This window comes from Macadamia integrifolia, unplaced genomic scaffold (genome assembly GCF_013358625.1).
Source record: "Macadamia integrifolia cultivar HAES 741 unplaced genomic scaffold, SCU_Mint_v3 scaffold2482, whole genome shotgun sequence".
NCBI classification, from domain to species: domain Eukaryota; kingdom Viridiplantae; phylum Streptophyta; class Magnoliopsida; order Proteales; family Proteaceae; genus Macadamia; species Macadamia integrifolia.
Genome location: NW_024868743.1, coordinates 1 through 24,407, shown reverse-complemented (window position 1 = coordinate 24,407; position 24,407 = coordinate 1). Strand labels below are relative to the sequence as shown.

The 24,407-nt window shown below is 36.9% G+C and overlaps 1 long non-coding RNA gene and 1 pseudogene across 2 annotated transcripts; both read right to left on the bottom strand.

Annotated features, from left to right (window-relative positions):
* Positions 1-507: 507 nt before the first annotated feature.
* Positions 508-6,529, bottom strand: LOC122066594. Of its 2 annotated transcripts, none has more exons than XR_006136402.1 (7): positions 6,225-6,529; positions 4,557-4,597; positions 4,428-4,475; positions 4,228-4,327; positions 3,116-3,254; positions 1,871-1,953; positions 508-813 (listed from the first exon to the last, which is right to left on the bottom strand). It is a non-coding gene; the product is annotated as an uncharacterized LOC122066594 (long non-coding RNA). The 2 variants fall into 2 exon arrangements; XR_006136403.1 differs by having other exon boundaries at positions 4,557-4,594.
* A 4,343-nt stretch (positions 6,530-10,872) lies between these two features.
* On the bottom strand, positions 10,873-11,393 carry LOC122066593 (annotated as a pseudogene).
* Between the last annotated feature and the right edge of the window lie 13,014 nt (positions 11,394-24,407).

The window sequence follows — 24,407 nt, the reverse complement described above, 5'->3', positions numbered from 1 at the left end:
CCCTTAAGATTTGAACAAGAATGACTAGAAATCACTCAATAGCTTAGACCTATAAATCCAAGAAATAGTGGAACATTTGATAAGGAAGAAGAGAGGGGTAAAAATCAGTTTGATAAAACCCCTTCTCAAACAATGATTTCTTTTTCTTTTTTCATTGGGTATTGAGTCATACAATGGAATTAAGAATCAAATTTGTAGGGTTGAAACCCACTACCTATTCATCGCAATTACCCTACCAAGCAGTGGCATTGAGGTTGCATCGCTACCAAAGGCACCACAGCTTTGAACGAGGAGGTTGTTGTGGATTTGGTAGTTGTCATCATAGTTGGAAGGAGGATGGTAGTTGTCACTCCCCAATTCCTGTAAACCCAACTTACCATTAGGAATACCAGTGGTGTGAGTAAGATGCATACTCATTTTACAAACCTACCAGGATCTCTAATAGCAGTACCTTAACATAAACAATCTCACAACACAAACCAAACCAATTTCAGTGGAATCAGAGTATAATAGTAAAGTCATAAATTAAAATGGGAGAAACATCTAATGATAACATACATAAATAACCAAGTTATTCCATTACAATTATCCACGACTTATAAATAATAAGCCCAAAAATATACCATTCATAATTCGGTATCAGAATAACAAAAATACGCTGAGCATCTCATGGTGCCACATATGCACAATAGTCGTAAGCACAGCCTTGGTCATGCTCCTCCGCTTCCGGCATCCACCAGTCACTCACTTTGTACTCGAATTCGGAGGATAGAGAGTCACAAGCCATAGGCACGACAGTACCTGCATCATCATCTAAAAGGGTGCATATACATGAGGTGAGCTTCCAACTTGCTCAATGAGGGGTGGAGTTCATGCACAAGCATATATAATAGTCCATGATGACATAAATACAAGAATTAAACACATAATCCATGATGCGAATGATGCAATTCATTTGATTATTAAACCACCTAACAATACGACTAAGTTGGGTAATACTACTACGGCATATTAGGTTATATCCCTGGTCTCGGAACCACACATTGACTACATAGCGATATAAGCCCTAGTTGTGATTAGGAGCCTGCCATCCTAGGATGCATCCGTCGGCCACCCAGCAAACCCATGATAACCCCCTTCTGGCAGTCACGGCACCGGGATCGCCATTGGCCACATCAGACTAGTTCCCGCCTCCGATAATAATCACATCGTATTGCGGGTGAGGCATTCTGAAAAAGTTCATCGAACATACCATCATTGGGTTATCCAATACCTTACCCACTATTAGCAAGGGGACGTAGCATAGGGAATGTCACGTAACCACAATATCCTACATGTCTTTCATAATGATATAGTTAGTATGGACCACGCAACATTAGGATTACCATCGGCCACGAAGTGGGTCCATTCCAAGTATAGTCCCGGGGTACATGATATCGGGATACCATTGGCCATAAGGTGTAACCCACAACTATATACCTATTCTAGCATACAAAGCAGTTGAGTATGGACTACACAACATTAGGATTACCATCGGCCACAAAGTGTATCCATTTCCAAATGCAGCCCCGGAGTGCACGATACTAGGATAACATCGGTCACAAAGTGTAATCTACAACTACATCTAATCTAATGCACATAATCAATGCATGAATGCAACAAACATACTACGATCATGGTATCGGAACCACCTCGGCCACACCGAATTTCATCTCACAATATACATTTTATATCATTTCCATCACAATATAACATGTTATGGGACATCATCATCATTTAAACAATTTAAATAATTATGTGAAAATCCTACACATGCGAGCAGTTCTATAATAATTAAACAATCCCAAAATAAAAGTCAACCATCCCTCACCTTGATTAAGTTTGAATAGATCAGGTTCCAAGTACGACCACCTGTGTTCAATTCAATTCTGACCTTGGGGTATGTGCACATCTCTGTTCTAGGAACAAAGGCAATTGGGTGTTATTATGTGTTGGAAACATCAAAAGGAACCCATAGGGGTTACCCCCAAAGGGTAAATATACTGTCAAATCAGGGTGTCACCGGATTCAGGCACCAGAAACAGGGTTGAAACCTACTAGATTCATCATATGTGAATCCCCGGTGACACTGGCAAAGAGATTCTAAGGCTTAGATACCTCACTGGAAACTGCCACTAGATCCTGGCCCAGTGTTTTCGGTGGACACATAGAAAGTGCCTATGCCATTTGGGGCTTTCCAACTAGTGTCCGATCACCTGGATTCGTTCTGTGGAATCTATAGGGGATGTTCCTAACATCATTTTAAGCTAACAAAATCCTGATTCCAATGGGCCATTTGAAAGATACATCGATCAAACTATCAAAATCCTAGATGGTCATTTGGTCACAAGTGTTACCGGAGCTCACCGGACTTGGTTTGAGCTCGGCAATCACACCAGGGAGGTGAAATACATACTCCCTAAGCTTGGGGAGGTTTGGAGGCCAAGATTTACATCTATACTCACTTTACCCTAGCTCAAAATGAAGAGAGAGAGTGGTAGGAGAGGTGGCACTTACCTCCGACAAGGGTTCCCGCAACTAAGCGAGCAAGGCACCAAGGTGAGTTCTAACTCCTTCTTCCTCTTCTTCTTCTTCCTTTCTCCTCCCCTTTCTCATCTTCTTTCCCTCTCACATGTTTTGTACAAGTGAGAGGTGAGAAATGAACTCACCTCTCCTATTTATATTAAGTTGTGTCCATAGGGCCTGTTTGGTTGGTCCTAGTCCGATCTAAGTAGGTTAATCTGACATTTGGGACACGCAGGCCCACATCCATAGACTTATATGAAGTACAAGTCATAAGGAAGGCGTAGGAGTGTGTGTGGTCATCCAGGACTATTCCCGATGTAGGTGGTGGGGTCCATGGGCATCGAAACCAGTTCGGCAGCACAAGTGGCCACCAAATTCAGCCCACTAGATCCAGGCCCAGGTGCTTTCGGTGGTCAAGACAGCTATGTGTCTTGACTACTTGCTATCCACAATTTAGTCTTGCATGGGTAGTTGCCCTAGGCTGTGCACATGGCCTTCTGACAGTTTTGGTGCGTGCCAGCATTCGAGTGTAGGGTTTCGGTTAACTTACCTTCTGTGATCAAAAGGCTTGAATCCCCTTCAGTTGGATAAGCAGGAGATGCACTAGCAAGTGGGGTCATCCTTCCCCCTTTGGCAGTGAGCCGCCGTGAGCCAAAACTCGGTGGTGCTTTCCACTGTCGGCCCGAGACCTATCATAATCAGTTCAAATTAGATGAGGTTAGGGCACGAGTGTAATAGTAGTACATCCTTGCCATCTGACACTACAAGAAAAAAGGGTTTTTGGGACGGAAATTATCTGTCCCAAATACTAAAATAGTGTCGCTAATACCTATTAGGGACAGTATAAATTTCTGTCCCAAAACTGTCGTTACAACGGCCGTCCCATAATTTAAGAGACGGAAATTTTTTTCCGTCTCTAAGTGGTTAATTGCGACAAATTTTGAGGCGGAAACTAACCATTGCAAATAGAAACTAAAGCGATGGAAAAATCTGTCACAAATATTATGTTGGCCAAGTAACTTAGTGACAGTATATTTCTGTCTCTATAACTAAAGGATTATTTGCCACCCTTACTTACCGTCGTAAACTATTAAAAAATATGTCATTGGAGACAGATAACTGCCGTCTCAAATAAGAAAGTTGTTTATCATTTGAGACAGATTTTTACTGTCCTTAATAGTTTCCTCCTTAGAGACAGATAACTGCCGTCTCAAATAAGAAAGGTGTTTATCATTTGAGACAGATTTTTATTGTCCTTAATAGTTTCCTCCTCATAGAGACAGATTACTTCCGTCTCAATTAGTAAAAGCTTTTTTAAATACTTTATCATTTGGGACAAATTTTTTCTGTCTTGAATAATGTCCACCTTATAAAGACATATAATTTCCGTTGCAAATAAGAAAAGCTTTATGCTTTTAGAGACGGAAAAAATCCATCTCTAAAAATCGTGTAGGAAAAAAAAATTTTCATTTTGCTGGCATGCATAATATAATGACCCTGTTCTTACACATTACTAGGTTACACATTACTAGATCTAACCAGACAACAGTTAATAATTATATCATCCAAAAGCATTAACATGAAAGAAATCCATACAAAGACTTAATATTTACATAATCATCAAATAAAACTAATATTTCAGAGAAATTATTCTAAACATACAATCCAAGTGGTTGTCTATGCCCAATCCATCATCAAAGCTCCCCTTGGCAGCAACCTCTTTCCTCCAAACTTTCTTATTGGTTCGTTGCTCTTACCTATGCTGCAAATTGAACATTTCCACAAATAATTAGCTAATATTTTTGTCATGGTTATTTATAGTGAAGGATGAATAGAATGCTATTTGCAGACCATCAAATCACCTGATGTGTAATTTGGTTTGAAACTAGAACTATAAGCTCCATTATGGACTGCAACAAAGATAAAAGTTATGTTAGTATTTAAAATAAGTATTCTTGAAAGAGTACAACAGGATGAACTATATGTTTAACCTTCTTTAGTTCTTCACGACTTTGCCTTTCGAAAGGACCTACTGAAAACAAAATGATTCAAACTGATCAAGCACAACACCAGTTGCTGGAAATTCTACTTGAAAAAATGGCAAAAGAAAAACCCAAGATATATTAAGTATTAAGTAAATGGAAGAGGGCAGTATAATTTTAAATTTAAATAATCAAAGCAACTGTTCCATATGAAAGTTCAGGCAGAAACGGGTTAACGAAAAATTGTAGAAAAAAAAATAGATAGTCATAATGTCTTCAAAATCAAAGATTTCAATTCAAAATTGGATAGTAAACTTGCACCATGACCCACAACAGAATTACACGCGGTGCCCTATTTGTTTACAAAGGTTCTTCATCCATTTAAAAAAAAACTCTAGCAACATAAGATATAAGAAGTTGAACTGTTTTATGAAGTTATTGGATATGAGCCTTATTGAAGAAAATATTAAAAATGAAATGAGAATAGAAAAAACCCTGATAGTTGGCACTGAATCTGGGTAATGTCAGGAAAAAAAACAAAAAAATAAAAAATTGTAAACAACATTCAAGTAGCCAATGGAAAGCTCCAAAACGCAATAATAGAAGGAGAGAATCAAAAGTTGATAAAAGTAGAGAATAACACACCATTGCAGGCAAAGTCTTAAGAGGGGAAAGGAAAAGCAAAGAAGAATGAATGAAAGAAAGGATAAATGATTTCAAGGCAATAAATCAATAAGAAACCACATTAGCTTACAATTATTCAATAGGGAACTTTGACATCTCTAAGATGAAGACTCTCATCATAGCAACATACCACTCCAACATGACATGCACTCTCCTTAAGTTGAACTATTCATGTAAAGCTAGATTACTTCTTAGGAAGTTCTATTAACATAAATAACAACTCCACTCTTAGCGAGCATAGGTATATTAGCAAGGTATTAGAGAAAAGAGTTTCACCATCATTAATTACATGGTTGAGATGAGACAACCAAATCATTTGCATGGAATGAAATAAGAAGTTGTACTTTATATCTAAAGAATTCCTTCGTCCTAACTATTGTACCCATTAACTTACTCTCGATCAACTATATATCACTCAACAAAGGAGTTAATTAGAGAGAGAGAGAGAGAGAGAGAGAGAATTTTAAAATCCATCCCTTGATCAAAATTATAGTTGATGCAGAGTTTTTAAGAATCGGATTCAGCCAGGACCAATCCAGATTCTCCCCGATCCAATTCAAGCCAATCCTTTACTGGAAAACCTTGGATACCTGGAAAATGACAATTCCAAGGCCTATCCAAATCAGAATCTGCCATGACTGACCATCTAGGTTTTTAAACCTGGGTTAAAGGAAACACTCTTCCCCCATCCCCCCCAAAAATAAGTAAAAAAGTATCCAATATTATTGAGAATGATTAGGGCCTCATTGTCTATACCTGAAGATGCAAATGCACGTGGGGCATTTGTAATGGGGCAAAGAAAGAGACATGGATTTGGATTCATACTTGATAAAAGGAGAGAAGAAACATATAAGTTTAAACTAATTTGCATGACATTATTCATTTGAAACATTTGTTTGTATATATGTCCAATCCATCTTCCCCCCTCCCCACCTTTCCGTACAAAGTGACGAGGTCATCAATCAAAGCAAAAGGATATACTGCAAATAATACCTGGATGACTTCGCATCTTTATACTGTCATTGTCGTATTCATTAGCATCAACACTGGCTCCAAATGACTACCTGCAACATTTTTGTAAGCTTTCCCTATTGGATGAACCAAGTACTATGCCCCATAAGACTCTTCCTGCTCTAGAAAAAAAATTTCATGTCAATCATAGAGGAGGATAAAAATCAGCATTCCCCTAATGTAAGATAAGGACATTGATAATCTGATACAGATCACGAAGATATCTACTCTAAAAAGTACTAAAGAAGAAGCAAGAAAACACTGAGTCAACAACTCACGAGTTAACTCAGTTTAAGAGTGATCTGGGTCATCACCTACAAAACCATAATTGATGGACTTGTTTAGGAATAGTTTTCTCTAACTTTATTGCATGTTTATTCATTTCTTTGTAAAAGCTGAGTTTTTTTTTTTATTGGCCTTTGCTACTTCTATATAATAATGTAAGGGCTAATTAACCCTCTCCCATCGATTTTTACTATGTATAAAGTATGCCATTACTGCTCAATAGTCTATGAGAGTCAGATTAATGGTTGTGGGATGTAGTTGCTGCCTGATGGGATGCTATGTGGGTCAGTGGGATGCTAATCAAGGCTGGGGTGTGAATCTCTCATATTGTTCTTGTATCTTCACCTTCACTGTTTAATTCCTGCAACAAGTTTGTTCTTAACCTAAGTTCATGTGCATGCTATAAATCTGAAACCTTCATTTTCTTACCTGTTACTATTGACAGTTTAATTCTGATTTCATATTGTTCAATCAGGTTCTACCCTACAACTATATGATTTCAAATTTTGAATCTGATCTCTTAGCATCTGATTCCTATTGTTACTAGGCTTGCTGGTCTTCTTACTTTTATTCTCTGTTTTCTAGTTTCCATCAGTAAATTTTGTTTTCCATAATATCTCAGATTACTCTTCAATCCTATTCTATATTCTATTAACTGTCGCTACTGCATCTGAGTGAGTTTATTTACTAATCAGAAATCACTTAGTTACTAACATCAATTCTTGTTTTTAGAAGTCCTATTTCAAGCAGGATTCTTCTGAAACTCGAGATCAGACCCTTGGATCAAGTTCAACTTTTAAAATTTTATTCCTATATTTTATTCAAATCTAAGATGTAGATTACTGTTTATCACTTATTCTTAATTCTGGTCAATATTCATTCATTGGGCTTCTAGTTTTCAAATGAGTTTCTGAACCTAATCTTTAGGCTTCTAGAAACCCATCTTAATTATAACAACAAAAGAAATATGAACTCATATCTATCAATTTCTGGATTAAAGTACATGTTATCTCATATCCTCAACCTATCTTGTAAGTTTAAGCTCTAAAGTATTACACCAATCTTCATCCATTTCCCTATTAAAAAGACATAATCATATCTGTTCAATCAAATCCTATATAAGAATTAAGACAGAGAAGGCAAAATTCAATAGAAGACTTACAGTGTCTACAACTCAGAGAGGAACTGTATGTTTCCTGAAAACTGACCTTTCAGTCCACTGCTTAATATTGTTCTGATATAGAAATTGAAGAAGGGGAAGAGAAGTATCAAGAATTTTCACAAAGTTGAAATCATTGATAGCTGATAGAAAAATAATAAATTTAGTAATGACTTACATGGAGATCACTCGAGAACTAGAACACTTAATCCCATCCCAACCATCCCCACAAGGATCTGAACACACCCAATTAGTTGGTATATTCTGCCAATCAAAGTTGAGGGCAGACAGAGCATCACCTGCATCAAGAAATTAAAGATATTGGAACTAATCTGATATCTTTATTAAGATGAAATTAACCAGTGGAACAAGACCTTACCATCCTCAGAATTTGTCACAGCTGCTATAGATGTAATTTGAAAGAGAGAAACTAGTAGCCAAGCGTAGTAGATACTTTGAAGATCCATTGCTGATAAAAAACCCAGCTAGCTATCGAAGCATAGGAAACTACTACTCTTTTGTTATCAATGAAGCCCAACTAATACATTTCTAAACTACTTTTCCCTGGCACCCACTAGACTTTGAGAAATCGTTTGGTGTTGAAGGCAACAAAGAAAAAGAAATAAAAGGGGGGGGGGGGTTTACTCTTACCTATTATGGACGTCGGTAAATGGTCATTACTATAATAACTTTGAGCAACAGTAGCATCTTCTCTTTCAGAGCAGCAGCAACAATGATTGTGTTTAACTAAATCAATAGCAGGAATATATGCCAGATCTTCAATCCAAGCATCAGCAGCACTGCAGCGCACATTGTTGACACCCGTGATAAAGAAAGTTAAAAGTAAAATCATCAATAATATATAAATGAACAGAATAACATACTGAAGCATATAATTTGGGTTGAGTGAGCCCCACATTTTGGTTGAGTGAGTCTGCAATCAACCCCAGAGTTGGTCTTCTTTGACCCTCGAGTTAAGTGGTTCTCTATAACTCTTGTTATCTTCTATTAGGTTTCTTCATTTTGGCAACAGAAATATTCTATATATCTTTTGAGTTTATTTTTGAGCTGCATCAACAACCGATCCTAGGGCCTTATGGAGTATAGGGGGCTGAATCTTTTGTACTACTATAACGGACGTTCTCCAAGGTGGAGCATTTTTCACCCAAGGCGCTCCACAATTTCATGGCATGATATAAAGTATAGTCTCCTCCGCCTAAGTGGATCAACACCTGGCTCGACATTTCAAAGCCACAGTCCCTTCAGCATCCAGCCAGAAGAGTGCATCCCATGAACATTTATAACAAACGCACTAATTCTCTTCATAACCTAAGTAGGGGCAGTGTCAATCTCCGTCCCTGAGGAATCAACCTTTGCTAAATGTTGATATACCCCTTAATAGTATCACTCAAAATCCTAAAACCTACCGGGACATTAGCAAAACTATTGTATCTATAGTATATGCTTCTAATGTACTTGCGTTCTAGGTTAATAATGCATCCTAAGAAATCATACCAAACACATCCTTACTCAACCTCAAGATCTTGGTCCTAGGCACCTCACCCCCTTGATGATCTCAACTCTAAATCATGCACGGTTATAAAATGAACTATAAAGCTATACTTTGAAAGCATGTGGAATCGTTTCATGGTCTTTTTGAAAATAAGGCTGTGTTTGGCATGATATCTTGAAATGCATTATTGACCTATAATGCATAAAAAGCGCAGCATAGATCTCTTCAAAGCATTATTAAATAATCTTATTTAATTTGATGTACTCAATCATATATATATATATGTACAAATTACCTAAGACACATAAATGGTTCAGATTTCGGGCGCTTAAGTTTGTGCTTCTTTCTTTTTCCCTCAATGCTACATAGTTTATGATTTTGGCCATGTGATTTAAAAATTCTTGATTGGTTAGTCTGAGGCTCAATTTTTGTTTTTCTTTATGGATGGGAAAAAAATTCATTAGTTCAAATTGATTTGTTTTTATGGGGTTCTCATAGAGTATGATCATAATCACCTTTTGTGTTCTATCATTCAATCATTTCTAAAAGCTTTACTTTAAGTGTATGGAGTATGCTTATGCTTCCTCAAGTATAGTTATTTACATAGCATGTATGAAGTAATTAGAAGTTAATATGATAGAGAAAATTAGCATTTGATTTCTCTGCACTATTAAGGATGAGATTAAAGAAGTTGTTTTTAGTATTGGTGCTTTTAAGGCACCAGATCATGATATAGTCTTGGCGGTTTTTTTTTCATAAAACATGGGATTTTGGTCATAGGGACGTGGTTGGTTTTGTTCATGAGTTAGTTTGTTGTAGCTCTTACATTGCCTATTGGTACTAACCACACTCTAATCACTTTCGTTTCCTAAAAAAGAAATTATCTTGAAACACTTGGCGAGAAAGTTTCAACCTTTCCTGCCAGATTTATATCTCCTTATCAGGCTATTTTTTTAAGGGCAGTCAAATTTGAATAATAATTTAATTTCATACAGTGAGGTAATTCAATGTATGAAACATAGCAAAAGTAAACAAGGGTGGGTAGTTATTAAGTTAGACATGTAAAAAGTATATGATAGATTGGAATGAGGTTACATTAGGGCCCTATTTCAGTTTTTTGGTTTCTCTCAGCATTGATGTGACTACATCAGTGTTCTGATCTCCTGAGTCTCATACTGTATTAAGCTTAAGGGTTCTAGTTATAATTTCTTTGGTGCATAAGACCAAGATGCCCCTTAGCCCCTATTTATTTGTTATTGCAATGTAGGGGTTGTCTAGTCTGTCTTCTTTTATTGCTTAGGGGCTTAAAGTTGTTTAAGGGTGTTAAAGTGTCAAGATCTACACCTGAAATATCCCAATTATTGTTTCTTAGACTCTCCAACATTTTGGCATCTCAGGAAATTCTAAATTTGATTTCAAGACCTTGCTAGTCGGGAGTTAAATTTTAAGAAGAGTGAAATTTTCTTCAGCAAAAACACTCCTCAAAATATAGGCAGCAGGTATACTCTCAAATTAAGATGAAATAAATTCCCGTGACCAAAAGGTGATAGATGGCCAAGTTCTCTTTACTGGCTGAGTACCTGGGTCCAAGAATCGAAATACAGTGACTATCACAACCTCCCTACATCCAGCTCCCAAGTTCTGGCATCACCAATTCATCAATGACCTTTCTTTTAATCTCCCTAGACTGGGTGTGGTAGTATGTCAAGAATCTCCTGAGGCTGAGGATTGCTACATGCATTACAATAGTTAAATGGCTTCTCTAAATATTCTGCATTCCCTAGCGAGCAATACACATGGTATGCCTCATAAGGGACGTTCTTCTAGTCTGTACGATGGATTCTGGTGCCATTAGGAAGTGCACGATAAGGTGGACAGATTCTAAGGTTATCAAGGTTACACCATGCTTCAGTAATAAGATTGATTATCATCACACTGTACCATTGCTATCGCAAGGGCTGCCATCATTCTTCCAACAAATTACAATGTTCATGAGATAGAATTGGCTATTTGGACCTCTCCCTTTCTTTATGGCCAGAAAATTCAATTTGAAATTGGGTGACTTTGGAATAATTTTTGGCATTCCCCTGGTTTGGTAGTGATACCCACCAGAAAATCCTTTTGTTGTAGCTGATCTTAAGTAGAGCATAAGCCTACTTAAGATTATTACTGGTTTGGTAGTGATACCCACCATTGATTCTTATAATTTGACCTCAGAATATTATGGAACTTCCAAATACCCTCCCCAGGCTGCTTCTCCCAAGTTACAGAGTAATCAGAGGTATTTGAAATTGGGCCTTTCTTACATAGGAATACAAGTCAAATGCCACATAGAAACTCCCCCCTAGAATGGTAGTAGTCCTCTTCTTTCCTTGATGTAAGCTTGTGTAGTTGTGGTATATCAATGGCATGTTCATGCAACCTTTGCCAAAGCAGAGGAAACATGACTCAGGTGGCAATTTTTTTGATTTCTTCCCATTCTTTGGGCGCGCTGCCACAAGTATATCCATGTTGCCACTCTTGAGCATGAGAATCCAAAACTGCCATGGCCTTGGTACATCCAGTACTTGACATTTGTAAGCCAGATAGATCTCTTTCTTGGCTGCAAAATGGTCGACATTGCGCACGACTCTACCAAAAATAGAGTTATTTTCACCTAACCTGTTGTCTAACTCGTCCACTCTATGGACTAACCTCACATCTGGAAATGTAGAATTGTCAATGTCGAAGCAATCAGAAGCTGTAGGACTACTCATGAAGGGATCTTCCCCTCCAACCTCATTGCACTAATTACGAGACTCAATTGCGACCCTCAGACCATCTCTACTCATTCCCAGAATCACCTACTGCAGATACATAATCTTATCTGCTGCTGGGGACGGCAAGTGATCTAGAAGAAACAGAAGGAAAAGCAAGCACAAGGAAGAAATTGATTACCCAGGCCTCGATTATTACTTCTTACTAAAGGTAAAGATCTCTTCATATCTCTGATAAAGAACAATTTTGAGTCTTATATCATATACCTCGATTGTTACTTTTTATGGGTTTCTTTAAGACCTCGATTATTACTTTTTATGGGTTTCTTTAAGATTAGATATCCTGATTTTCATTTAAACCATGAATTTTACCTTCTAACCTTTCGTCCATATCGATCCATTGAATTGTATCAGACAAGAACGGAGATCGATCAAAGCAATGTCAATTCGATCCATTTCTTCCAACTATGGTTTAACCCAAACTAAACTGAACTCATATCCTCTCCAGCCCCTGAAATACACACCCAGGATGCATGTCCAAGCCCTGTTTTAAAAGAAAGACAAAAGACACCACCAACTGTCCAAAGAGACAAAAACTGAATTTGCAAAGCTGTGAGGTTTGATCTTGCTTGTACTACAGAACCAATGATTAATGCTTTTTCTTGGGGAGTATCTTAAGAGTCTTCCTATATATAAATGACTTTTATTCAAAGGAAACTTCATCGAGGAAGAAATTGTCTTGTGCTCTTAGACATAATAACAACATTCCTTGGACATGCTTTACCTCTAACAAAGCTAGTTAATTTCCCTTGATCATTTAATGATACTGATGACCATGAGCATCGGATTCTTCCTTCACCATTAAAAGCAAATTCAGTTGTTCAATAGAGAATCTATTTACCCATATTTACACATGGCTAAGAAGCAACACCTCCTCCAACTCAACCTATCCAACTAAATAGAGTTAGCCACATGGATTCTCATTTGCACCTATTTCAAACAGGGGGAAAAAAGCACCTGATATGAGATAGTGGGAATCTATTTTACAGAGTAAGGGGTGGAAGCCTCAATTATCATCTATGATTAAAAAACTGAAAATTCAATCATCATCAAATCTGGCCTAAATATCCCTAAAAACAGGGGAAAATAAAATAGACTGCAACACATGGGCATGTGCTGCAGTCAGGGAAAATAGTAGACTCCTCTACTTAATTCCTAATTCATACACTCCTAATCCTGTCCCAATCATTGATCCGTAAATTCTAAGTTTTTATGTTATTATATGATGCAAACTGTTCCATGATCAGCCATCATAATCATAAATTTTTAAACCATTCAATCTCTGGAACTGCAGCACAAATAATGGATCAATTTAATTTCTAATTCAAGCTCTAATATGTTAATCACCGTTGTATTATATGAATTAGTTCTAGATATGGGCATTGAATTCATTCTGAAATTTGGGAAAGCATTAAACGGCCACTTCCATGGATTCCTCTCATATACCACACTGCTCATAGGTGTAAAGAAAGATTTAAAAAAAAAAAAAAGAGCAAGAATACTCATCCAAACATATTAAGAAACACTACATTGATCATGGTAAAAGACAGGAACTCCACCATTTCCGTGGATTCCTCTCTTATGCTGATTTAATGGTAAGAAATAGATCAAAATACAAGAAAAATCGTAATAAAGAGAAGTGAGAGAGGAAAATAGCTTACCTGACTTAGGGTTTCAGCTTTTGGGAAGAAAGATGATCGAGTTTATTCTATTCTTGATAACGGTTGCTCTCACTTCATAGGAAACCAGGGAGTGAAGGTGGAAAGGTTGCACTGTTAGATCTTCGATTTTGAAAAAGCTCGGTTGAAATATGACTGGATTTAATGATAAGGAAAAGATCTAAATACAAGAAAAATCATAATAAAGAGAAGTGAGAAAGGAAAATAGCGTACCTGAGTTCGGGTTTCAGCTTTTTGAAAGGAAGATGATCGAGTTTCTTGGAGATTTACAGTGCTTGCTCTCACTTCGTGGGAAACCAGGAAGTGAAGGCAGAAAGGTTGCACTGTTAGATCTTCGATTTTGAAAAAGCTCGGTTGAAATATGACTGGATTTAATGGTAAGGAATAGATCAAGAAAAATCATAATAAAGAGAAGTGGGAGAGGAAAATAGCGTACCTGATTTTGGGTTTCAGTTTTGGAAAGGAAGACGATCGAATTTCTTGGAGATTTACAACGGTTCCTCACTTCGTGGGAAACCAGTGAGTGAAGGCGTGAAATTATTGCACTGTTAGATCTTCGATTTTGGAAAACCTCGGTTGAAATATGACAAGCAGGTATTCGAGCATCGGCTTTGATTTTGGAAAAGCAGTATGCAAGCAGCGGCATTGATTTTCCCCATCTTATAATTTTAGAGTCTGGTTGAAATATGGAAAAGCGCGGTTGGCTAAGTATTTCGCGGGAAGTCGAAATATGTGAGCAGTAGCGATGGAGAATAAACCGTCCCAATTCATAATACTTGAGACAGAATATAATCCGTCCCTAAACATGGGACGGTTACAATCTGTCTCAATTGCTACATACGTAGGGACAGTATCATTTATGTCTTTATACTTCGATTTAGAGACGGAAAACTATCCATCATAATAGATATAAAACTCAATTCATATCAAAATACGTGAGTAGTAGCGATGGAGTATAAACTATCCCAATTCGTAATACTTGAGACAGAAAATAATCCGTCCCTAAATATGGGATGGTTAAAATCTGTCTCAATTGCTACACAACTAGGGACAAAATTATTTTTGTCTTTAATTGTCCATTTAGAGATGGAAAAACTGTCTGTCTTAATAGATATAAAATTCAATCACTGGCGGGACGGAAAGGTCTGTCTCAAAAATTGAGACGGTAAGTTTTCTGCCCCAATTGTTAGATATATAGGGACAGCACAATAGCAACGGAAATAATCCGTCTCAAATATTGCGACGTTATAGTCTTTGTCTCAAATAATCAAAATTTAGCGACGAATTTATATATGTCTCGAATGATTAATTTAGGAGACAGAAAATATGTCCGTCTCTAAAAAAGTGTTGCAAATACCCCTTTTTCTTGTAGTGAGTGGTGAGGAAAGACATAATTAGCAAAGGCCTCTAAAGTGATGAGTCAGCTGATGACGAGGCAGTTAAAGTCAATGTTTTTAATAGATGATGTGGCGGTCAAAATATAAACTTGTTGACCAAAGTCCAAGATTTTTGGCCTTATCACCACTCTAATTTTGGTAAGTTTTTAAATGTTTTTGAATTGCAGAATTCCTTTTTTAGACTCATACCTTTTATGGTAACTATGTGGTGAGGCATAACTGCCTTTTTGGTTAGCGGTCACTTATAGAAACTCCTAAATTGCCTTACCATTGCTTGTCTATTATAAATCATATTAAATATTGTATTTTATCTCCCCACCTCACATTATTTCCTTATGCTAATATTCAAATTCATGCATTTATAATTTGACATCTAGATTACTATCATTTTAATTATACTAACTTAGTGATATGTTTTTTCTCTTTCCTTGTGAGATTCAAATCAAATGGGACAAATTATCCAATCAAGGGGGGTAAATTGATTATTATCTTTCCCTTCCTTATAAAACTCAAATCAAGGGGGGACAAATTATCTAATCAAGTGGGACAAATTGTATAATCAAGGGGGCATATGGGTAACACTTTTGGCATCTCCTCTTAGCCTTGCTAAGCAAATTGACAAGGGAGAAAGCTGATTGACCCTTAAATATTTTATTCCTTCTTTGAATTAGGGAGAGAGCTTGAGAAATAAAAAGAAAAGAGGGTAGGTTGGCAGCCTCTCACAAGGCTGTAGATGTTGAAAAGAGAGAAGAAAAGAGAGAGAGAGAGAGAGAGTGGGACACCTCCATATTTTTCCCCTCTCTTGGTGATTCAAGTGAGAAAAAGAAGAAGAAGAAGAAGAGGAAAGGTTCAACCCCTTCCTTTAGCTTCGTTTGATTAGGAGGGAGACGCTCATTCAAGATCTTATATATCTCTTTTTTTTTTTTTTTTTTTTTTTTTTTTTGCATTCTGTGAAATCGGTAAGTGGTTTAATTCATTCTCTACACATGGTTTTCCTTTTTATATAAATATTAACATGTAATATAGGAAATTAATTTGTATGTTTATATATTAAATGATTTATTCTTTTTTTAGAATTGTAAATTTATTTCTCATGAAATTTCTATCTCTTTATTGGGTTTTGCATTTCACACTTAATAAATAAAAGCATATTAGAAATTTTGATTTACATGTATTTCATTTTCTTTTTGGATTTGTGATTGTCACATTATGTCCCTATGTGGATTTTTGGATTATGTATGCTATCATTGAACTCATTTTGTATGTGTGAAAACCTCACTATCGATCAAGGTCACAGTATAGTGTGAGCCATAGTACGGTACAGGACGATAGAGTATGTTTTACGCCTTACAAAAATCAATGGTGTGATTATAATATCTTGCATATGGAATGGATGTGGATCAAAGTCACAGTACGGTGTCAGTTGTAGTATGGTATGGGGGCACATTCCATTCTCATATGTTGGAACTGTTATTGAGATTATGAATTATGTGAATGGGTTAACACACCAATCAAGGTCACAGTACGGAGTGAGCCATAGTACGGTACAGGATGGTGATGTTAATTTCATTGATCATGATTTGTGATATCTATTATTGTTTGATTGACTTGTTAGATTTTCTTTTATTTTAATAATAGTTCATGTTTCATTTATAAGAAAACCTTATTTTTGTTGTTTTCAAACTTATGTGAATTGTGATTTTTGCCATTTATTAAGCTTCCCCAAAAGCTTACCCCTTACAACATTTCAGACGATGGGATTGAGATTCATGGAGAGGGAGATGAAGAGCCTATTGTACATCTATGGTTTAACAAGGATGAGGGTGGCTTCGACTTGGGTGGAGGGTATTTCTAGTTTCTTGATGATCCTTTATTTTCTTTAGTTTTTTTTTTTTCCTTTAAAATCTATAATAAGGCTTATGCACCTTTAATGTCATTTCTTTTTAAACCTTCCTATGGGGGAAGTGCCTTTTATTTTGTCATTTAATATTTAAGACTCCCGTTGCATATTTCTATGAATTAATTGCATCTTTGTATTTATTTTATTTTTCTTATTCTCATGATTTGTGGAAATCAATACCGGTTCATTCCTTAAAATAAAATAGATCTTGGATCACCAACGAGACCAAACTACTAGACCAGATTTGAGGTCGTTACAGCTATGGGTTGTGATGAGGTGAAGATGCGTTTGTGCACCAGTAGCCTCATGAGTCATGCTAGGTAGTCGACATCAACAGAAGGAGAGTCGAGGCTGGCGGCTATCTCCAATAAGGTAATGAGATGGGATGGCCGTGGAAGTTGTTGATATCGGCTATGTGTAGCTCAACCGCACATTTCTTTTTTTTTGGTAAAGAAAAAAGGGTGCTCCATGGTAGTGATCATAGCCCCCAGGACAAGCCCCCGTACGACAAGCAGTGGTTCCGCAGGACCAATGGCGATAGTGGGCCATGGATTCTGCGAAGCTAACCATTATCTTCCAAATGTCTGCTTGCCGTTGAAGTGTTCCTTCTTCCTCCTCCACTAGCGCTTCTTGCTTCAGCATCTTTCCCTCTCTCGATTGCCTAAGACTATCTGACTCTGAGTGACTAGCAATTGATCTTTGAGGGTAGAAAAAGAGTCAAGAATAGAGAGAAGAAAGGCAGAGAAGAGAGAGAAGTTCATGAAAGAGTAATGGGAATACATGCAATATGTAGTGTATATATTTTTCTCTATTAGTACTATTAAATTAAAGTTGTACCCTGACCTAAATTAAAGTTGTACCCTGACCCAGTTCCAACTACCCATGGTATACACGAAGGCACATTGTTTTTCTATTTTTTTTTTTTTTTTACTACTCTATCTCATTGAGCCCCGTAGGCCGAGATTCAACACTTATCATAATTTCAGTCATTAAAAGGGTGAGAAAGGGTATATATGGAAGTAAAAACGGACAAGTATTCGATATTAACAAAAACAATCAAGTGATCATACGACTGATCCTTTCTCCAGTTAGCCAATAGCTAGCCTATTGAACGCTAATAGGGCCAATTGCCATACTCTCATAGTGACTCATGCACACACATATGCATACAATAGGGGTTGATCGCACACTCTCCTACCTTTTTTTTTTTTTTTTTTTTTTTTCTTTTCTTTTGCTAATGACAGGTATCCATGCCTTCAGCCAGATTAGTTCCGTGGGTTCATACTGACCCCACAACCATATGGATCGGTCGAATGAGGATCATTCAACTCTCACTGAAAGCAGTGAAGAGTACTAAACACCTCCGTGTCAGTGGCCCTAAGAAAGTAAGAGGAGTCGAACTTAGAACCACATGCTTCCTAGAGCGAAGGTCCCTTGCCAACTCGGCTACCCTCTTGGGGTTTCACACTCTCCTCCTCTGGGTGGTGGCTCTTCAAACCTAAGCCGCCACTTCATTTTTTTTTTGTACAATGCCACTTCATATTTGGAGGGAATTTCGTAGAGAGAAGAGTTACAATTTTTTTATCTTTTATTTATCAAAAGGTTATGTGTTGAATGCCTAAATCCTCCCAACCGTTGGATGATGTCCCAACGGCTAGAGAGAAACCAAGTCCCAATAAATATAATTACCATGGAAAAGATCTTCTCCATGAAGCCCAAGGATCAAGGAGTCATCCCATGTCTAAGTGAGATGGGGAAACATGCTCTGATCTTCTCATATGTGGGTTAACTCTCTAATCCATGGGTTCCATGGAGAGGATATGGGTGTAGCATTCATACGAAAAATGCGACATAAAACTGTAATAGATTATATAAGGTACATATTATCATTTAGATGATGATGTAATATTTGATAGGCATTGTTAATATCGATGAAATTTTTACATAGTTGTACCTTTAAAAGGTTAGAAACACAGGAACGTGACGAAACTGCGGAAAGGAAAATATATAAAAATTTATCAGTTTTCAAGAAGGTTAGAAACGTAGAACTGTCCAAACAACCGACCAAACTTTGGGAGTTGGCATCATGGTTTTAAAATTGGTTCGGGATTGTCTAGATCAAGGTTTAAGAACACGTTTTGTTTATGTGTGTTTGGGAGTTTAAAAGATTTTGAAATTTCTTTGAAATAATATATTTTTTTCATATCTTTCAATTGATTATTTTAACGAAATGATCGAGATGATCAAAATTTTGATGAAATAATGTTTTTTTTTTTTTTTTGAAATGACCAAAATTCTAAGAGATGACTGAAATATGACCGAAATTGTGCGTTTCTATATTTCGTATGTAATTTTGTTTAGGTAAAAAAATATATACCAAAATATTCGAGATTTCAGTTAGATTTCGCCGAGTTTTTGAACTACGGTCTCGATTGAATTTGTATTGGTTAAGATCAATCATCAATACCAATCCATTTTGTATCGATCCACTAAGTAGGTACAAAGGTAAAATAGTCCAGAACAGCCAAAAACATTTTTTTCTTTCTTTTTTTTTTAAAGAGACAAATCCAACCGATTCGGTTCAATCCCAACCAATACCAATCAAATTCATATTGATATAAATTGAGATAGATCACGAGTTTTAAAACCTTGATTCACACTGATGTATCTTTATATTTATGAGGCATTTTCTTTTTTTCTTTTTGGGAGGGGGAAATATTCCCAATCAGTATGACGTAGGAAATGTCTAGACTTTGATGGGCACAAAAGATCATGCTGCCCCCTATGCATGCTAAAGATGCTCCTATTTATGCTTTCATTGTCCTACACATCTGACGTTTTTTCCAACAAATCCATAGGGTTCTTTCGCTATTTTTATTATGAAATATGTAACATATTTCTTATCTCATAATGACGCGGATATAGAAAGGCGTTCAGAACTATCACATGATGTTTTGATTTTTGTTTCAAAATGGACCCACTTGTCAAAAAATCATGAGGCAGATCCCATTATCCCAATATTCGATCATCTAATGAAAAATAAACATTTTTAAATTTTAAGTTTTTATTATTTTTATTTCAATAGCTGATTGGCTATAAAATATGATCATGAGTCTCAAATTCTCTATTTATCCAAAATAAATAATAAAAAATAAAAGGTCTCAAAGTCTCGAGGCCAACTTTCCACAAAATGATAAACTTCTCTAGCCTTCACATGCAGCATATGATCAACTTTTCCTTCAGCTATGTACGCACAAAAATTGAAAAGTTATTTTAAAAAATAGGAAAAATTACAGCCCCTCCTTTGTAGTTTGTTAAAATTATGTGTGGATCCAAGGATTTGAGCGATTTACGCCCCCTCTCCTAAAGCTAACGGTGCAAGTTTTCTGTTAATTTTAAACATCAAAAGACTTGAATAACCTTTTAGTAAAGAAAGTCTTGAGTTGAGAAGACCATTATACCCTTTTAGACTTGAATACCCATTAAAATAGAGATCGTTCACAAAAGAGAGAACTGTTGGAGAAGGTGAAGTTCGATACCTTTGCAAATTGCCCTCTGCAACCAAATCTAGGTGAAGAAGAAGCTTAGTCTCCGATCGACTCACGCCGACGAACCCAGGTAAGCGAACATTCAACCGAAACGCAGTGTGTGTATGCCCTTTCTCTCAATATATATTTAAGAAAAGATAAGCTTATTACCTTGACATCCTAGATAAAGGTTGCCTTCAAAACCATCGGGGCAGTTACACAGGTAGCCGGGGCCATTGATTGAATTAAAGCAGTAGCTATTTGAGCCAGAAGCATAAGATTTTGAGAAAATTGCATTGCCACCCCCTGAACTTTGGTCTTTATTCAGTGTCACCCCTTAGAATTTTCGAAACATCAAAGACACCCCCTGAAAATTCAAACAATTCCAAATCAGTCCCTACCGTTATCAAACCGTGTTAAGTGATAGAACTTCTGTTAATTTTTTTCAAAATGTCCAAAACATCCCCGCCTATTGTGAGTGGACAATATTACCCTCTCTTTCCCTTCTTCTTCTAAACTCACACTATCTCACTCATATGACTAAGAGATACCCAAACCGAGAAGACAAACCTACAACTACCATGAGCATTGCTCCCCTCAAACGTACAATCGTGAGCACCTCTCTCCTCCGGCGACTTCTCCGGCAAGGTATTTTATTCAATAGATAGTCCACCAGAAGGAGCCTTTCAAGAACCCTGTCCATCTGCTTGGAGCAGGGCAAGTTGATGCTGGATAGAATTATTACTTTTTGTATGATGATAAAGTTTAATCATCAGTTAAATGTGTTGCATATTAAAAGATATAGATCGTGTCAGTTTTCTTGATTTTGATTAACAAAAAGAGGTTATTGATTTCGAGAATTAGGATGGCCAGGGGTGCTGAGACGGATGTAGCTCAACCCAGAAAAACTTAAGGGTAGCCTCAAAAAGTAGTTGGATGGGGCACTGTTGGGAAGGAGTGACTGCTTGCAAGTTGAACTCTAAAAGGAAAAGGCTCAAAAGAACTTCCTTCAGGCGGTGACTGACGCTTAATGTAAAGTATGATCCTTGACAGACTGAAACTTGAAGACATTGTTTGTGCAACCTCATGCAACCAAGATTAATGTTGCCAACCTTAAAAGTTGAGAGGCTGGAAAAAATAATAGATTAATATGATATTCCATATAAGGAGCTTACAATATAGTTTATTTACCTGTTGGATTCTACCCAAGGTGTTGGAAATTTGAGTTTCTTGGAACCAGGAAAGAAAAGAATAATTTTTTTGTTGTAAAAGAATAATTTTTTTGTTGAGTTCTGTTACTGTTCAAAATTAAACATGATTTAGGCTTTAATTCCAGTAAATCTGACTTGGTTTTCCTATGTTTCATAGTAATGATCCTGCTCTTTTGTTCTGGCACAGTTAACACACTTACTGTTGGCGTACTTCTTTCAATGACATCAGGTGGAGGTGTTCACGATCGCACGCCGGAGGGGAGAGGTGCTCACGATCGTACATCGGAGGGGAGCAATGCTTATGGTAGTTGCAAGCTTATCTTCTCGGTTTGCGTATCTCTTAGACATATGAGTGAAATAGTGTGAGTTTAGAAGAAAAAGGGAAAGGGAGGGTAATATTGTCCACTCAGAACTTGTCTTTTATCTTGTGTGTTTTGTGTGTTGTCATTCCAGTTGCCGACTTCTCACTATTCCTTCAAGAGGTAGAAAAAGCAGATCTTCTCACAGTTTCATTCCAAAGGGTGATTTGCAGATTAGGGCTTGGAGAGCTTGAAGACGATCAGATTGAAAGAGGATTTCCCTCTTTTCCTAATTCTAAGTGAAGGGTATTTCGGTCTCCTCACTTTGTTCTGGGGATATTTTCGGTATAAAAAATGTGACCTCACCATATAACAGATTCAAACTCACGGCCACTAACGGATTGGACTCAAATGTAAGAATCTTTCATATTACAGGGGAGAGGGGCGTAAATCGCTCAAACCCTTGGACCCACACGTAATTTTGGAAACTATAGGGGAGGGGGATGTAATTTTCCCTAAAAAATCATAGAAGAGTTTGTGAACCCGAGATAGAGTCGTGCAAGTTTCAATCTGATTGGTAAAATTTATGCATGTAATGGAAAAAAGATCACTGCCAAGCTATGTGGTCCATATGTGAGTCTTACTTATGCAAACTTGTTCGTCCGTCTACAGATTCCTTCCCATGGTGACAGCAAGGAAACCCTCTCCCTATGTTTTATTGCCCTTCAAATCTAAAGACTGTCAATGGATAAACAACACCTGACTCCTTGATGGACCGGCCCAGTTAATGGGAGTCTGAGCTGAAATTAATCCAGCCCTTGTCCAACCCAGAGAATCTAGCCTGGGCTTGCCTCTTCCATAGAGCCTATTTATGAAATAACTGCTTAATTTGAGGGGGGGAAATGGATGGTGGTTTGGCGTGACGTTGGTCCTAAGCCATCAGTTTGAGTAAACTTGAATTTAGGCCTGGGCTTGGGCTTGTCTCTTCAACCTATCCACTTCATGAAAACTGCAAAGTCCAAGCTAGAGATATAAACTTATGGACCATGTTTTCCTTAAGCCAGAGTGAAGTAGGAATTCTGTCACTGATGGTCACTGTTCATGTTGGATGGGCAGAGGGAAAGAGAAGGGTATTTTCAACCTCTAACACATACAGGGACTATTGATGATCTTAGATGCATGGGTGCTCTTTCTCCAAAACTTATTAAACCGAGTTTTCCGTCATCCTTGATGAAGAGAAAACCTCTTTATTCATGGGTTCTGGTGCTTGAATGAGACTCATAGCATAATGAAAAGAGTAGTTCAGACATTCGTATATAGGAGGCATATCATTGTGGCATCCCAATTGTGGTATTCCTTTCACTGACGGTAAAAGATACGTTTACTAAACTTATTTGTCTCAAGCTTGCTCATGTTAATGATTAGAGGAGCACATTTTTTTTTTCCCGGTAGAATTAGGGGTGCACATGATTTTCAAAGGAAGCAACAGATGGGAATAAGAAAGGATTAGGGCAGCCTAAAGATGAACCAATCTTGGGTTTATATAGTGAGTTCATTGGTTGCACCTAGCCCTAAGTATTTAGGGTGACAGGCTAGGCCATGAAATGTAGGATAGAATACATGTAGGATGCTAATATACCCACTTCAAAGAACCTTTTCTAATCTTTGTTTTAAATTAGTAACATGGATATTTCTTCCTATTAGTGCAATAATTTTAAATTTTAGGGAAAAGAAGCCTAAAAGGAAACGCCCCTACACCAAGACACAGTGGATGAAAGGTAGAAATCCCAACCTATTGATACTTCTACTAATGCTCCCATTGGTCTACGTATCAGTATAGGAACCACGCTGCCTTTTAAGGAACACTCTCTTAGATTTAATTGTAGTTGAAGATTTTAAAAGTGATTCCCTTATATCATACTAGTATATAAAAACACGAAGTGACAAATCTTTCACTTGACTACTTTATCCCTTCTTTGATAGACCACTTGTAGTTCTCAATAAAGACTTCTCCTATATACTTTCGGTTGCTCGTCAAATATAGATAACAATATCATGCCAAAAAAAGGACACGATTATGATCTTGCAAGAACTCTTTACATGAATGCAATCTGTAGATGGATAGTAATAATAGCCTTTGGTTGTAGTTGTTGATGGAAATGGAAATATATTTTGTGGTTTAGAAAGTTGCTATTGTGCAGTGCTTCAGGTTGGCTGTAGAACCTTTCCACGTCACTTGTGGATTTTGGTCAATATCTTATTTTTGTTTTTGTTTTTGTTTTTTGTTTTTGCTTTTTGTTTTTTTTTTTTTTTTTTTTTTTTTTTTTTTTTTTTTTTTTTTTTTTTTTTTTTTTTTTTTTTTTTTTTTTTTTTTTTTTT